The 17,647-nt window shown below is 36.7% G+C and overlaps 1 protein-coding gene across 2 annotated transcripts in view; it reads left to right on the top strand.

Moving 5' to 3' along the window:
• The window catches only part of ANGPT1 (angiopoietin 1), a 250,691-nt gene that overhangs the window by 133,168 nt on the left and 99,876 nt on the right, over window positions 1-17,647 (top strand). The gene's annotated exons all lie outside the window — the stretch shown is intronic.

Here is a 17,647-nt window from a genome sequence, read left to right as displayed (position 1 = left end):
TGTGTAGTTTGACCTCAAATCCTAATTTAAAACTATTAGATTTCCTACCTCATTCATGATTTAGTTTGCTTCTGTTTTTCCTTTAGTTTTTCCAATCTGAGTATTCTGTTACCTTTCCATTTTTGCTCTTAAAGGTGCTATGCAACACATACAGACAAAAACGCTATTGAGATAGCAAACTGCAAAGTTTATGCTCTGTTTATATTAATTGTCTCTTGTTGCCTAACAAAATGTGCCAACATTTAGTAGCTTAAAACAGCAAACATTTATCATCTCACATAGCTTCTGAGAGTCAGGGATCTGGGGACAATTTAGCTGGGTGTTCCTGGCTCCAGGTCCTTTGTGAGGTTACAGTCAAGCTGTTGGCCAGGGCTACAATCTCTGAAGACCTGACTGAGCCTGGAGGACCCATTCTGAGCTCATTCACCTGGCTGCTGGCCAGAGGCTTCAGTTCCTCACCATGTGGCCTTCTCTATGAGGCTGCTTATGCCATGGCTTACCCCAGAGTGAGTGGTGAGAGGGAGAGAGAGAGAGAGAGAGAGAGAAAGAGAAGCCTTAGTGTCTTTTAACTAGAGCGACCCATCATCTCTTCTGCCCTATTGTCTTAGTCATACAGACAACTCTGGTAGAATGCAGAAGGGGACTAAACAAGAATACGAATTCCAGGAAAAGCTGATTACCATACCGACGTTGTCTTTAAATTTAATAACCAGCGAGAATCCATCCTATTGAAATGTCGATATATAAAACACACAAATAAGCTCTATAATGGGTCACTTAAACTAATGACAACAAGCTTTGTTGGAAAAAAAAAAGTGTTCTAAGAAGTACTACACTGAGTTTGTAGGACATATAGACAATGATCATAAAAGAACATATGTTAGGTTCTGCTAGTTTCTTTATTGTACAGAAACAGTTTTTGTGCTAATCAAGTCAGAAATATGTCTCATCTGCCCTGAAATATCAACTTTTGGCTTTTTGGTGGTACAGTGAGTGTGATTCTGAGTGAGAGAAAGGATTGACTTCTAAACCCTGATTTTTCCATTTCCTGGCTGCACTATCAGAGCCAAGTTCTAATCTCAGATGCCTCATCTATGAAATAGACATAATAGCGCTCATCTCTAATGGATGTTTTCAGGACTAAATGCTATGATGTGAACAAACTATTCAGCACGTTGCCTCACACATAGCGAGGACATAATAAATAGTGTTTATGAACATCAGCTTCCAATTCAGTGCTTCTTTGAACATCATGACCATTAATACGTTGTAAAACTAAAAAACTGGTTGAGTCAATTCTTTTTGTAAAAATGAAATAAAATTGAACAGTATAGAAAATATCAAAGTCTCCGAGGGTCAGAGACATGGGTTCCAGTTCTTACTGTGTCACTGGAGTAAATATTGTTTATAAAAACTGTTTCTTGTGTGCATGTGCGTGTGGTATTTGTTCCTTGCCCTGATTAAAAATATACCTTTTACTGTGGGTCACAGTCAAAGACATGAAAGAGCCACACTACTCTAGCCTCACTTTATGACATGTGTGATTTCTCCTGAGGAGAACCAACCTTATTCTGTTCTAGTGATTGCGTCTCTCTGAACATTTTGGAAATTGGACTACTTTAATGCCTCTTTGCTAGAGAGTCTCTTCCTGTTTGGAATTACATTTAAAGATGAAATCCTAGTGTGTGTAGTGCCATGACCTTTCCGTATGATACCATTAAATGTGCCCCAGACCACTACGTGGCTCATTTCTTTATGCCCAATGGCACAGTAGTTGTAGATGCATTAATGGTATGCATCACAGGAAGCTCAGAAGTGTCAACAGACTTACTCATTTAGAATTTTTTACGTAGCAAGTGTCCACAGGGACTTTTTAGTTGTATGATTAAATAAAGAAGTGCTAAGCCCCCGAGGTTTATGAAATTCTAAACATCAGTCTGTCTCAAAGGAAACATGCTTTTCCTGGAAGAAACTACATTTCAGGCCTTACATTGTCAAGTTTGCCAAATGTCCAGTAGTGAACCATACAAGTAAATGCTGTTTTTATTGTTTTAATATATTTTCTTTGTCTTAAATTTTTATTGATAGTTATCATCAGTGGCTTGTAGTGCTTCGTCTTCAATTTATCAGTCAATTTATCAGAAAACAAAACAAAACTTAAACACTTGCAATACTATTACTTTCAGATTCCTGTCATCATAAGTAAAGTGATGAATAGTTTCATATTGTGAATAATTTTATACTTTATCTGCTTTTAAGTTAGATGTTCAGCTAGTTGAATTAACTGTAATGTTTAAAAGGTTAAAGAGAAAGACTTTTTTTTCTCTCTCTTTTACAATCTTCCCCCAATTCTGCCCTCTCCTCCCTGGTTCCAGTATTTTTATGAAAGACATCTGGGAACTTTATTCACTGCAGTCTTTCACTTTATTCATTTCTGGCCTAACAATTCAGAATCTTATCATCATCAAAATCATAATTGTAGATATTTCTGGGTGAAACTTGCTCAAGGAGAAAGTTTCCTCTGAAGGTTTGAAACAGCTAGCACATGTTGTACGAGAGGTTTCTTTACACCCTGTGGCCATAACGTCTGGAAGAATTAGTGAATATATATAATAAATGGCTTTCTGACATTACATTAAAATACAATAAAATATTATTAACTGTTCCCAGACATTTTGGCCACCCTATGGTACATAGATTCCTGAGATAATGTAAACAGGAAAGATACAATTCTTTAAGAATGAAGATTTGCAGAACCCTTTAGCATTAGGCAGGCAGTAGTATCAGGGATTGACAATATGCTGTAATGAATCTTCTGTCTTTGTATGGCTATGGTTTACAAAATATTTTCACTTTACAAAACTGCTTTGACATAAGTATTATTACATTTACTTTACAGATGAGGAAACCAAGGCTCAGAATAGTGAAGCAACTTCTTCATAGTCATGCTAAGTGCTAAGTGTTAGGAAGCTATATCTCTAAGAACGAATTCCTCATTAATGTTTTTTTTTAACTCTACCACACCATCTCTTACATCCATACCTGCTGAGAAAGTTCAAACCCATTTCTTTTCATTAGAAGTTTATTATTTTATTTTTCAGTGTAGGTCTGTTCATATTTCCTTTTTAATCCTTGAACAATACTATGATGTAGGTACATTATTAATCCCATTTTCTAGATGCAGAAGCTGAGACACAGAGAGGGAAAGCAGTTTGCTCAAAGTCACACAGTTAATCAGTTGCCAGTATAAAGCTGTCAGAATCTGAAACTTCCTCTTTTTTCTCATACACTGCTTCTTCTCATATGCTGCTGGCTATAAATCTGAATTTGGTAAGAGAAATAATGCGATGGCTAATTTTAACTGTTAGTTATCTTCTCATTGAAAAAAATACATATAAATAAAGTTACACTAGAGAATTCACACTTCTAATAGATTTCCAAACTACTTTCCCAACTTGTCTCTAGACCAAAGTATAGGTATCTGTCATTTGCATAGCATCTTAGAGCTGATCAAGTATTTTCACACACTATTTCATTGATCATGACAACAAACTTATGAGATACTTAGGGTGGGTATAATTAGCAGGATGATCTTCCTGATGAGAAATATGTATCTCAGAGAAGTAAAAGACTATAACGTTCATATGGCTGATAAGTGAAAAAAAAAAAAAACAAATCACCCAGGTCTCCTGATGACACATTCTGGGAGCTCTCCATAACACTATGCTAAAGATAGCACAACACCCCACAAGATTCCACCTGCTTTTTCAAGTTCACGAAGACCTTTCTTCCTCTTTGGAAGAAATCAGATAGACCACAGTGAATCTTAACTTCTGATAGGAGAGATCCTTAAAACTGGGCTGATAGGCATGATGTGTATTAGCACGGACTATAGACTCTGGATTTGGACAAGGTGGGGTGAGAATTCTGGTTCTGCTGTAAGCTCTATTTCACTGTTTCTTTGGTGGAAATTACCTATCTTCTTTGACTCTCCATTTTACAGATGAAAGAGTTGTAAGAAAACAAATGTGTGATTTCCTGATATGATTGTGGCTTTGTAGCAAACTTACCTGACTTTTTAATATAACATATCTCATGCTGTGGCATGAAAACCCTTGACTTTAAGAAGTCAAGAATGTAAAAGACCTCAGCGACATCCTGGGATGTGTAATTTTTGGGTTTCATGGTTTCCCGCAGATAATGATGCTGATATAATTTTAATATAAAAAGGCTATTCTAAAAAAAAAAAAAAAAGGCCTTTCTAAAACTGTGAATGCTGAGATCAATCAGTCCTGGGTGGGATATCACAGAAGAAAGAGTGATTAAACATATGCTTTTTCCAAATTATATTTGTGCGCAGTCACGTTGAGTTAACTAAGACCTGTCAAAAACTCTTTATTTCTTCTCTATGAGTATATGAAATAAAACTGTCATGGATTTCATAAACTTGAGTTATATATTTCACAGTCCTGTATAGGCTATTTCTATTCTAACCGCTACCACATTATAATGATGTTGTCTGCTTGTATACTTGTCGTTCTCAGTAGACAGGGACTAGGCAATAACTGTATATTTTGCATCTTTATATATTCATGGTACAAGGCCTGTTAACACAGAAAACATAAAAGTGACTCAATAGATATTTACCGAACTGAGTTTATCTCACATAAGAAAGTATGTAACAGGTATATATTTATGTATCTATATGTAATATAAACATACATAATTACACACCCACATCTGCGCATGTTCCTGTTTGTCTTTGTTGATATCTAATCTACTATCTGTAATCTTACACCTGCTTGATTAGACATGGCATTTTTAAGGGGAAACAGTCTTCTACTTTAGCGTATATGTTCTAATTCATTATTCTATACAGATATATGTATCTGCAAAATACAGTAAGTGTATTTAGTTGTAAATACACCTTTACTTTTAAGAAGTAAAATTTTTTTGACCAAAAATTATTTAGTTCAGCAATGTTAATTTAGATATAGTTCAGCAACTTGTAATTTAGTAACCTAGAAAACATTTATTTCCAAAAAAGAGGCTTGCTTGAAGATTTTTGATGAAAATTGGTTGGAAAGCTTATTTTAAATCATATTAGAGTACACTCTATGATAATAAGCTTTCAATGAGTATATGAACATTAATTATTCACTTGACATTTGTGTTTATTTGAAGGAGTGATGGTGTAATGAACAAGAGAATAAGCATGGTACTAATCCGTATGCTATATGAAGATGGTATCTCTCTTTTGGTTGAGTAAGTGAAAGAAAACACTAATACTTGTCAGCAAGGATAATTAATGAGGCCATAAAGAGCATATCATCATGGAGCTGAGGAAAGAATGAGTCACCTTGTCATATAAAATAATTACTTTGTGCTTGGTTTAGGAAGGCTTCAAAGTTTAGATAAGTTTAGGAAGGCCTACTACGTATTGATCCAATCATTCTTTCAGTATTCCTAAGCGTGATAGTGGTTAAGTGGATTTTTCATTGTATTTAAAAAGAGAGAACAAGTGAATAAAGAGTTGTTTTTTACCATTGGAAAATGATAGTCAGATGTTAAATACTTTTTCGGTACGTGGGCCTCTCACTGTTGTGGCCTCTCCCGTTGCGGAGCACAGGCTCCGGACGCGCAGCCTCAGCGGCCATGGCTCACAGGCCCAGCCACTCCGCGGCATGTGAGATCCTCCCGGACCGGGGCACGAACCCGTGTCCCCTGCATCAGCAGGTGGACTCTCAACCACTGCGCCACCAGGGAAGCCCCAGATGTTAAGTACTTTTATTATTCCCCTTACCTGACACTGGAAGCAACTCTAATGCCTTTAGGATCAGGGCAGCTTACCTTAATAGCTTAAAGGGAAAGAGAGGTAGGCTAATTGGAAACTGTGAGTTCTGGATAAAGACTTGAAACTATACTTAAAAAATAAAGTGCTAGCCAACGAAAACACTTCAGCTGGACAGATTTGGGCAGGAAATGACCTGATCATGATCCTTGCACTAACCAAGGACCTGAGGCCAACTGAAGCGGAAAGAGAATGGACTTGGGGTATCAACAGACTACCACCTCTAGCATTTGGGCTCTGTGACCCTGATCACATCACTTCATTTCTCAGAAGTTTTCCCATCTCATATTGGTGAGATGGTAACAATATCTATTCCAAAGGGCTGCTGTGAGGAATAATTAAAGCTCATTGACTGACACATAGGAAGTGCTCAATAAATAATGGCTGCTGTTCGAAGATTTCCACAAAACCCTTCCCCTTCAAAGAAACTACCTGTGGTTGTTTCTGCTCTTTTGTTTATTGGTTTTCTTTAGTTCACTTGAAGCCAGGGAATTGGGAATGGGTGGATAGGGGACAGCACTAAAGGAAAAAAACTAATGGAACCAGTGGGGCACATCTGTGGGTACAGATTTGATCTAAGCCACCACTAAGTTGCCACATGTTTATAAGTTTCCCACTGAGTGAATGCATTCTAATATCTTTATGTCTTTACAAATGTCATTCTCTCATTCTTTATGTTTTTTCTGAATATAAAATTAAATTGTTGTTTTCTTAAAGAAAGTGGAAAATATCAAACCATTTCAAGAAGAAAATAAAATTCACCTGTATCCCATCAGCCAGAGATACACATTGTTCATGATTCAGTGCTTCTTTTCTTTTTCCAATGCATACAAATGTGTATCTGAATACACTTACCATAATTGAGAACATACTACATATATCATTTTGTATACTACTTATGTTAAGCAGAAGGGTTTGTTTTTTTAAGCCATGGAGAGCTGGTACTTTTTCATCACTTTATACCTTAAAATATAGGCTAAACAGTTGATTCAATGAAAGGCTCCCTAAGAAGTTGGAAGGGCTGTCATTATAATTTATGTCATGGTTATTTTAAAATCTTAATGTCGTAATGTATGTTTGAGAAGGACTGTAGAATCAAGTTTTAGATCTGGTAACCTGTTTCCTTTTTCCCCTTTCTTTCTCAATCCCCTAACTGCTCTCTCTGGGAAATAACTATTTGCCAAATATAAAAATTATTGGTATGGATTCTTGAGATACAGTCTATAAATGGGGGAAGATTCATCATACAGCTTTCTTTCTGCTCCTTAGAGAAGAAATCCTAGGGGCTTCGGGAGATGCTGAGAAACACTTTGTTCTTTCTTGTGACAGAGCTAGAACTCAGGGTAATGTGTCTATTTAGAGTTTGTACTCCTCTCTTCTGAGTTAGTCAAGCCTTGGGACATGACTGTTCTATTAGCTGTTAAAATTACTAAACCTGACTCCTCCCTGTAATGCATAATAAAACTATACTACTAATATGTCTAAGTCTCAAAAACATAATGTTGATTAAAAAATAGGAGAGTTTAAGGAGCCTAATAATAAGGTAATGTTTTTATAAATCTAGAAAATATACTAGACAGTATATAGCTTATTATTTTAGGTATATACCTATGTTGTATAAGTTCACATCAACTTCAGGATGTGTGTGTGTTTGGAGGGGGTGCTTTTGTTATTGTCCAGATAACATTTTATTTCTTACTAAAAACAAAAAGAAAGAAAATTCAAACCAAATATGTCAAAATATGACATCTGCTAATTTTTTGTGTGTGTGTGTGTGGTACGCGGGCCTCTCACCATTGCGGCCTCTCCCGTTGCGGAGCACAGGCTCCAGACGCGCAGGCTCAGCGGCCATGGCCCACGGGCCCAGCCGCTCCGCGGCATGTGGGATCCTCCCGGACCGGGGCACGAACCCGTGTCCCCTGCATTGGCAGGCGGACTCTCAACCACTGCGCCACCAGGGAAGCCCCATCTGCTAATTTTTTAATGCTAGCTTTATGGTGTCTATTAACAGTGTATTTCATGATTTAAAAAATATTTCTAAGTTTCCAAGCTTTAGACTTTCCAAAAAGTAGACCAGCCTTCTTTCAGTTAGTGAAAAACAAATGGTTTTGAGTGGTCATTGCTTGTTGGGGATGGGATGAAATCAAAAGGAACACTGTGAGGTGGTCTACAGCTCCCAAAACTAGATGAGTGAGTCTTTAAAACAAACTTTTACAGAATTCCTCTGGCAATACATGTGGTAATGGGAGCAGGTATTTTAAACAGTTACTCATGCTCAGTTTCATTCTCTCTTGTGGTGTGAGGTTAATTCTAAGAGAGACTAATTCATTGTAATGGTAATTAGGGCACCCTTCCAATAACACTTGAGATGTAACAAGCATCACTAGGGCACCAAAATGGTCTTTGTGAAAGAAGAAACAATGTCCAGTGTCTGTCATCCTTTGGTCAAAGTGAGGAAAAATGGGGATTTTATTTCATTTATAAGATGTCAGCAATCACTGTCCCTTTCTCATGCTTTGAATAACTATTTCCAGCCTACTAACCTTTCTAGTACTTAGACCAAAGGTAATTTAAATAAAAACTACTCAACAAATATTATTCAGGAAAAATTAGACCTCACACAGAATGCTTTGGAATGTGTATTATACAATGACTTTGACAGTTTTATGACTGTACAAACTTCTTGTACATTCCATTGAGGAATCCCCTATTGTAGGAAAAATACATACATGCACACATGCTCTTACCATTAATTTTGCCACATTTAAGCAGATAAAAGTTAGTTTAAAAACGCCATCATAAACTTAAGAGATATTATAGAAGATAAGGAAGACAAATAGAGCAACTGTATTTCAAAAAAAGAAACAGCATGTGTGGGAAAGTAATAGCCTAAAAAGTCAGAATGTTGAACAGCGGGGTTTCATTGGAATAAGGTTAGATTTTAAGTGCTAATACCTTGCAATTTTATATGAAACACCAGAGTAAAATGATGGCATTTTTCTACCTACTAGTGGTATTCCTGAAAATCTATAAATTCCTTCATTATTAAGGCTTTTGAATTTTTGTTAGTGTGTATCTTATATCATATGCTGAGTACTTAGATTTCATGATCTGTCTTGCAGTGTTTTCATTTAACACAGGAGGTTTCCCTTAAAAAAATGAACATCATAAGTTACTTGTTTGTATCACTGCCGTTTGTCATAGGAGGAAAAAAATGTAGTTTACAGAAGATGTTTCTTAGAATTATTCTGTGGAGTCTCTTTTACCCTATCGGTTGCCCACAACCTACCGTCTGTTGGGGTGGTCTCTAGTTCAGATGTCAGAGCTCTTTCTTTTTAAGTGAACCAGAATGCATTTTATGTAATGTGTGGGGGGTTAAATTTCATTCCAGATAAGAAACTAAAAAGCATTAAAGGAATTTACGTTTGCAGTTTTCTGTTTGAAACAATATGTTCTTTAGTTTAAAAACTATCACTTTCACTGATACAAAAACCATGTATACAAAATTGCTTTGTGGTTCTTCCCTTTTTTCTGTCATCTAAGTGTAAATTCAGAATTTGAGAGAAAGGGTTCTTAGTTGCGTGGCAGATACTGAAGCTGTCCATGACTGTTTAACAGGCATTATCTATACTGATTAAATCTGACATAAAACATACCTCATCCAGAGGAAAGTGATGCATTAGTTATTTTACTTGAATCTTTAATGAAGTAAACTACAATGAAATGAACAGAACCACAAAGTGTGAAGGTAAAATCTGAAACGTGTAGGTTGAGAGTATAAGAATATATGTGTGTGAGAGCATATGTGTGAAAATAAATACACACAACATATATATATACACACACACAGAAATGCACTTATATGTTTTATTAAAGGGGTAAATTTTATGCTTAGTGTGTTTGAAAATTTAGTTAAGTGCTAAGGAATTATCTGCCTGAGCTTTCTAATGAATCTCACATTAAAAATCTGATAGCATGCCCTTGCCCTGTGTGTGTGGCCTCAGTGGCATGCCCATGCTTCTGACTGATTTATCTCTTGATTTCCTGAACAGTACATTTCAAGAGATGGTCAGGAAAGTCACCTCACCTTACCTAAGCAAGCACAGTTCCTTGCATGCTGTCATAGTTTTTCTGGCTTCCTTCTTTATCCCCGCATCCTCCAGGTTTTCCAGACCACATTTTTGTGCACTAAGGCAGACATAAGAAATTTGTGCCCTCCCTGCCACATTCATTTGGGATTGCTTCTGGGAAGATGTCCTTGATTCCCTCATTTAGAAGAGTCATTCCTTCCTTCATCCTACCCCAGCAGGCAGGAAGGACATTTGTACCTTCATTCCAGCACTTGTATCACACTTACATTATAAACAGTCTTGATCATCAGAGTCAAGTTTTACTCATTCTTTTGCTTTCATTGTATAGTCCAGTGATTAACACATGGCTCCTTTTCAATGTGTTTGCTGGATTTTACTTAATTTAAATAATTACCCATAACAGAGACGATTGAGAAAAGAAAAGTAGGGAAGGTACAGGAAGACAAGATAGGATTATGTGGTCCCATGAGTGAGGATATTTGTCTTCAGACCTATCTACTTTTGCATCATTTACATTGGTCCCATTGACATTCAAAAAGACCTCACTGAAAGTTGCTAATGTGATATTTCATACTTTCAGGAACAAATATAACTAAAAGTGAAAAGTTTCCTTGAGGAGAAAAAATTTGAACTGATATTGAAAATCAGGACCTAACCGAGGAGAAGGGAGGATGAGGTAGAAAAGGAACCTTCCCATCAAAACAAATTATATGCAAAGGCATGGAAGCAAAAGAAAATAATGTATGTTTAGAAAAAGGCAAATAATTTGGTAGGTCTGGAGCATAAGGTACATGTAGGGAGAGGGAAACCAAGTCTGGATCATAAGGATTCTTCATTGCTGATTAAGGAGTTGTGACTTTAGCTGCAGGTGGTGGAAGCTACTGAAAGAGTTTAAGAAGTGGCGTGGCAAGGCCAAATCTGTGTTTTAGATCGATCAAATCCTTTGGTTATGCCACGGATGATAGATTGGAGGAAGCAAGTCTGGATTCTGGAGACCAGTTATTAGGCCATTAACAAATCCAGAAGAAAAATGACAAGAGTCTGCCCTAAGTCAGTGCCAGTGAGGATAAAAAGATATGGCAGAGAGAAGGGGAAGAGGAGAGAGGGATGGACCTAGGCACCCTTCAGGAAACAGAAGCAATGCAATCTGGTGCTGATTAAATACAGAAAATGAAGATAAGGAATAGTCAAAGATGCTTCCTGTGACTTGGATGAATGGGAAGGTGGTGGTAGTGCCATTCATTGACATAAGAAACATAAGAAGATAGCCAGGTTGTGTTGGAGGAAAGCAAGGAATATATTTTGGGCAGAATGGTGCCTGGAGATTAAGGGAATCAGAGGTTCTAGCTCTTTATCTTAAAACAGATGTGCGTGCTATAGAGATTTGATCCATGACTTTTCTGTTGTGTTCCTGTATCATTGTTTTCTAACTGCCACAAGGATATGTACTATATATTTTATAGACATATCCATCCATATTTTGATTTTCTATAATAAATAAAAATTAAAATATTGCAGACTCCTGTGCTTTGTAAAGGATGTTTTAAATGAAGTAATTTGAGAGCTTCAAAAGATATTAAAAAGAATCTAAACCAGCCCTTCATTTCTGTATGAAGATCTAAAACCCAATTTGCTTAAGTGACTTGTCCAAGTTCACAGAGTAAATCAACAATAGTACCTGGATTAAAACACATATAACCTGACTCCTGGCTGAGTGTGTTATTTACATTTCATCTCCCTTTAAAAAATGTAAAGAGAAAAATTAAGCAGACATTTATAAATATTTTTGAAGTTTCGTGACTCTGACTTTTCCTGTGTGTGAAAAGGTGGGATGTAAAAGAGAGGTTCCAGGCTAGTGAGGTGTGTTTTGGTGCAGGAAACATCTCATCTGTTTATGTGAAGAGAGAATGATTTTCCTGGGTCCTGACACAACTATGGGGCACTATATGTGAAATGGCAACTTTCAGCAGCCACAAAAATGTGGTCTTAAAAGAGTCATAACCAAGAAAATGATTGAAGAAGAATTTATTCATATGGGATTTTTCTGGGGTACTGTTGAAGTTAGCTTCTCCATATGCCTCAGCAAGGGTGTTGCTGTTACTCTTTTGGAAGGAATATAACAAACGTCCCCCCAACATTATTAATTTCAGTAGCTGAGAGCTTCTTCTTATCAAAAAGAGATAAGAATATTTACAGGAAGAAATATAGTCAGAGGTAAACTCCAGAGTATTCACCGTCTATTGAAATGACACATCTAATAAGCATTTATTTCCGACAAGGCTCAACCCTTTGTATTGGTAATACCTGGTACCAGACTTAGTGCATAGGATGCGTTCATCACATATTTGCTAGGACTGAAGTGAACTGATGTAGGGTTAATAAGCCTGAACTAATATAGAGTCTGGTCTCAGTGTTTTCCATTTGTGGGGTGATGCATAGGGAGAATAAAATCAGGGGGAGACTGAGGCTCATTGACTAAGGGGCAGCTAGTGGGCATTCGTGCTGGAAAGCAAGGGTAGAGTCCAGAAAGCAAAGTTAAAACCCCCAAAACTGCTAAGCATGAATTAGTATTGTGAAAGGGTAGCCTCAAATCAGGAGCCATCAGAAGTAAAGCAAGTAGCAGGAAACAAGGGATAGGAAAAGAAATGTGGGGTAGGCCAGCAATACCAGCAGCCGTTGTTGTTGACTCAGCCTGCTGATGTTAAGTCTGAGTTTCCCACACACTGAGTGACCACAGCCCGACATCTGACATTAATTAGTTGTTTCACCTTGCTTTCTATAACCTCTCTGAACCTCAGTCACCACGACTATAAAATGAGATTCTTGGAGCTCATGATATTTAATGTCTCTGCCAGCTCACTTATTCTAATGGTTTTCTTTCTTCTCTAAGTAGTATTCTTTCAGATACTGAAGTGAAAAGCGGGATGCATGTCACACGTATCAGTACAAAAGCTGTTTCAGATGTCAGCTAAGTAGATTTATTGTCTATAAAGACGATTAATTATACTTCTCCATTTCATAAAAAAAACAGTATACTGGAAATTCTAATAATAGAAATTCTAGCAAATAATATATTTGGCCTCAGCCTTCTTTTTTATAAAACCATAAACCTAGATTCGGTTGCATTTTCAGGATTGCCACGGATTTATGAAACAATGATATTTGATAAAAGCATCAATATTTAAGGCTTTTTTTTTACATTGCTTTACCTTTTTATTGCTTTGCCATATTTACCCTTTTACTTTATTTCATGGTTGTTTTGCCATAACTGAGTAATACCATATGCAGCAACATTCAATGAGAGTCCACTTAATCTACAACATATTTTAAGTGAACAATGCCTTTGTCAATTTTTATAGGGCTTAAAATGTTATTTTCTTAAGAATTACATGGGGAAATTCTGTTCTTTGTGCTTTAAGATAAGCTGTCGTTTAAGAGATTTAAGAGATTCCTTGAAGTGACCTCTTGAAGTGAAATGATAGAGAATGCGTTTCACATGCAAGACATATCATAATCTCACACAGATTTTGGTTCTCATGAACATGAAGTGGCAAGAATTTTGAGGGCCCAGTAAGAGATCTTTCCCAGAACTCTCTTTTGTAGTGGAAAATGATAGCATTAATTCTCTACTCGTCATTGGGCAAAAGACATGGGTGTGCGATTTATGAGTGAACTACAAATGGATGATAATCTTCACTTCTTAAAAATATTTTTTTCTCTATTTAATAATGCTACTTGTCATACAGTGGACTGTACATTTCCTTTCTCACCACCTATAACATTTCCTAGGATATTACAGCCATCAGTCACTGTGAAAATAATTAAATAAAAAAATGAAAAATTATCTGTCTTTGGACAGTTTCACGTCATCTATTCTGTAGCCTTCAATTTATGTATTCCCTGCATGAATATTGTGTGTTTACCAGAATTTGTCTGTGACATTTGTGATAGTGTGCTTGTGCTTGATGGGTGACCATCCTATAAAAGGAGCATATCCTGAGGGGCCATCTAGCTTCTTTCAAAGCAGCGTAACAGCTCTACCGCAACTTATTATGTGATCACAGATGATTTGCTTAACTTCTGGAGCCTGTTTCCTTATCAGTGAAATGAGAAAAAATAATAGAGTGGCTGGATTGTTACAAGTAGTCAGTGAGATATATCTTTGTAAAACCTGGTGCATAACCTAGCTTTGGTAGAGGCTTAGCATATTGTCGTTGTTATTACCTTTGTTATATTTAACAGTAGTTTGTAAGAAATAAAATCAGAGGAAGAAGACACACATATTATTATAAACTGCATACTAAGAAAAAAAGGTAGGCGTTGATGAGAGGATTTTTAATGACCCATTGTATTAAAAGTGCTAGCAAAGTGAACTTTCCAGATACCTGGCCCTAGACCTCTCACCTCATCTCAAATTAATTTGGCCTCTAATGTGGTGAAGCAGAGTGAAATAATCACCCTCTAATGTTGCATGTTTTTCTAAAAGGAAAAAGTAAATGAATTTTCAATGAGCTGGCTAAAACTGAGATCAGTAAATCAATTTAACCAGTCAATCAAATAGCCAACCAATCCAACAACGAAACAGTTCCCATAACTCTGATGTTAGTGGAACGTCAGAAGATAGATTTGAGTCCTTTCTTTCATTTCTAACAAGACACCTAAGGCCTCTGAGCCTCAATTTCTTAAACCATAAATGGAGTCAATACTTCCCTTGTAACGTTGGTATAAGAATCAAGTCAGACAGTGTATGAAAGCTCTTTGTAAACACTAAATCACTTTACAAATGTAACATTATTTCCTTACGTTAAAATCATCGTTTACCATTTATTATGTCCTTTCAAATCACATCCTACATCCTCTTACTAGTTTTTTGGCCAATACTTTATAAAACTCTGGAGTCAGACACTGAGAGTGACAGTATAGTCAAATAATTTTATGATTCAGATTGGGAATCTCCTACTTTATAACCCATTAGCTCTTGTGGCCAGCAAATTCTAAGCTTAAGATTCACATCTTAGATGTTTATAAAACGTTGAACCTTGAAGTAGCCATCATATTCTGTAAACATATTTTGAAACCAGTACAGAATATATGAAGACAATCAAATTTGTTACAAGTCTTTTCTGAACCTGGCTAGTATAGCACATGAAGATGGATTTCACAGTTATACATCTACAGAGGAATGTTTAGAGATTAAGATGAAAGTAGTCCTCCTTATTAATCACACATTGTATATTTGACTTCTGCCTCTCTCCTCAGCCTTTAAATCAACTACATCTGGTTTTTGCTACTTCAGTGTGCCATCACCTTTTGCATTAAAAAGCAGTTACTCTTAGAGCAGCCCCATTTGATTAAAAAATAATTAGCTAGAGTTAGATTCATGTTACTCATCATGGCAGCCCAAATACGAATTTTAGGATAGGTTGGAGACCTACTTTATTTCTACAACAGGGTCAGCAGAATTGGGAAGCTCTTTGTGATAAATACTGGCATAAAGCAGATATTTTGCTTTGCTGGTGTTAATTTTTACAGTTTTTTTAAAAAAAGCACAATAATACAGAATAGATGAATAGATAGTATCCAACAGAGATAGGACCACAAAGCAGCTGAACGTTGATATAATAGTCACTCTATGCCAGAGGGTGTCCTCCTCTGTGGAGACTGGGGCACGTGATTATTATTACACCAGAGCAAATCAAAGTCTGGGAACTGACTCCACTAACCAACTGAATAAGAAATTGATATGTAATTATCAAGCACATCTGTATTGGAGCTCACTGATTAGTGAGTGAACTTTCTCTCAGGAGAGAAATCTGCATAGGAAACCAAGTTGTTATTTGAAATTTCTTGGTAACCAGGGAATCTGGCATAGAATAATTTGATGGTCTAAATCACTTTTACTCAAGGAAATTGCCATTTTGTGAACAAGGTAAGAAGCTAGGACCAGAATGTAAATTAAAGCATTGGAGCATTACTTTCTTTATATATATATATATACCCCCCCCCCCACACACACACACATATGCATATACAAACACACACATACCCCCCCCCACACACACACCAGTGTGCTTAGCAACATAGATAATTTGCATTCTGCTATAATTTTCTTATCTCATAGAAGACTGTTCATAAATAGTTCTGATATAGGCAGTTATTCTGTGGACCACACTTTGAGAAGCATTGCTCTTTGCCTGAATCAGAATTACGCTAGGAAGTTTTAAAAATATATAGTTTCCTAGTACATACCCTTGAAAATTCTGATTCAAAGTTCTGGTGTGTTGCACCTCCATCTGCATTTTTAAAATGCTCCCCATGCAGTTTGGATAAACACACAGGGTTTAGGACCTATGTAATAAAATGCATAGGGTAATTAAGTAGTGTTTAAGATGAAAAGGTTAGAGGTTAAAAACCTGGGTTTTGACACTGGGGGTGCCAAATTCTTGTTTGTTCTTGAGCAAGTTGTGGATTTTCTAAGGCTCGGTAGTCTTACCTATAAACGGCTATAACAATACCTACCATATAAAGTTGTTGTGAGATTTAAGCGCTTTTGTGAAAGGAAAGCACTTAGCTCAGTGCCTGCCACATGGTAGACAGTGGATAAATGTCAGCTGTAAGTGGTAGGTATCATCTCCATGATGGAGACTTATCTGCCATTTTTGAGCATATACACATTTATATAAAGCCCCAAATTCCCTGGATAAGCAAGGAACATACTGCTAATGTGTGCCTGTCTGAGGCTTCCTTCGCTAAGCATCCGTCAGATTTATCAGTCAAGACTTTTTTGGTTTTGTTAGAAACTAAATCAATGTGATTGACGCAAAAGAAAAAAAAAAAGTGGGCTGCTCAGGGGGACATCACAGAATTTATAACTGAATGTCCAAGGGTGGATCTGGCTAAAAACATGACAGGACGGAGGTGCTCTAAAAGTATCCTTCTATCTGTATCACCTGGGCTACGTATCTATCTTTCTGACTTAGCCTCATTCTTAGACTGTCTCTAGTTTTGTGATGGCAAAATGGGGCCTCAACAGTGTCAGGCATATATGTTACCAGCTTACCACAGAGGAAAAGGAAGTTCTTTTGTAGGCTAGTTAGACAAAATTGCATAACTGAGACTTACTGGCCTTGCTCACAGTACCTTTCCATTCTTGAACAATTTATTCTCTCTAAGCAGGAGCAGAGCATTCTGATTGTCAGGCTCAAACATGTACCTTACCCTGAAGTTAGGGTGGGACAGCTCCACCCAAAGCATTTGTTCTGAAGGAGGAAAAGACAATTTCCCAAAAGAAAGTTAAGGGAAGTTACTTAGAAAAGAGGGAACATATGATGCAGAATCTAAAACAATAGATGTCTGTTACTCCAACCCACCCTCCTTTCCTCTACCCTTCCACTGTTGTTAAAATATGTTAGTTCAGTTGGAATAGAGCCAAGATTAAATTTACCCGAGAGACCTTAAGTTTTGTTAAGATAATTTCCAGATATGTGTTCTAATCTATTTTGTATTTGTTTTAGAATAAATTTTTGTGAGTTGAAACTTTCCCCCTACTTCTAATTTGGGAAGGGGACTTGAAAGGTTGAAGGGGAGTTACCTTATATTGACCAAGAACAAAGTCAGAACTTATTAATAACAATATGAGTTTGATTCTGACCTTTCATTTTCTTTAGCTTGGGACAGACTCATGTTTGATAAATAGAAATAAGCA

Source organism: Globicephala melas, chromosome 17 (genome assembly GCF_963455315.2).
Source record: "Globicephala melas chromosome 17, mGloMel1.2, whole genome shotgun sequence".
Lineage (NCBI taxonomy): Eukaryota > Metazoa > Chordata > Mammalia > Artiodactyla > Delphinidae > Globicephala > Globicephala melas.
This window is presented reverse-complemented; position numbering and strand designations above follow the sequence as displayed.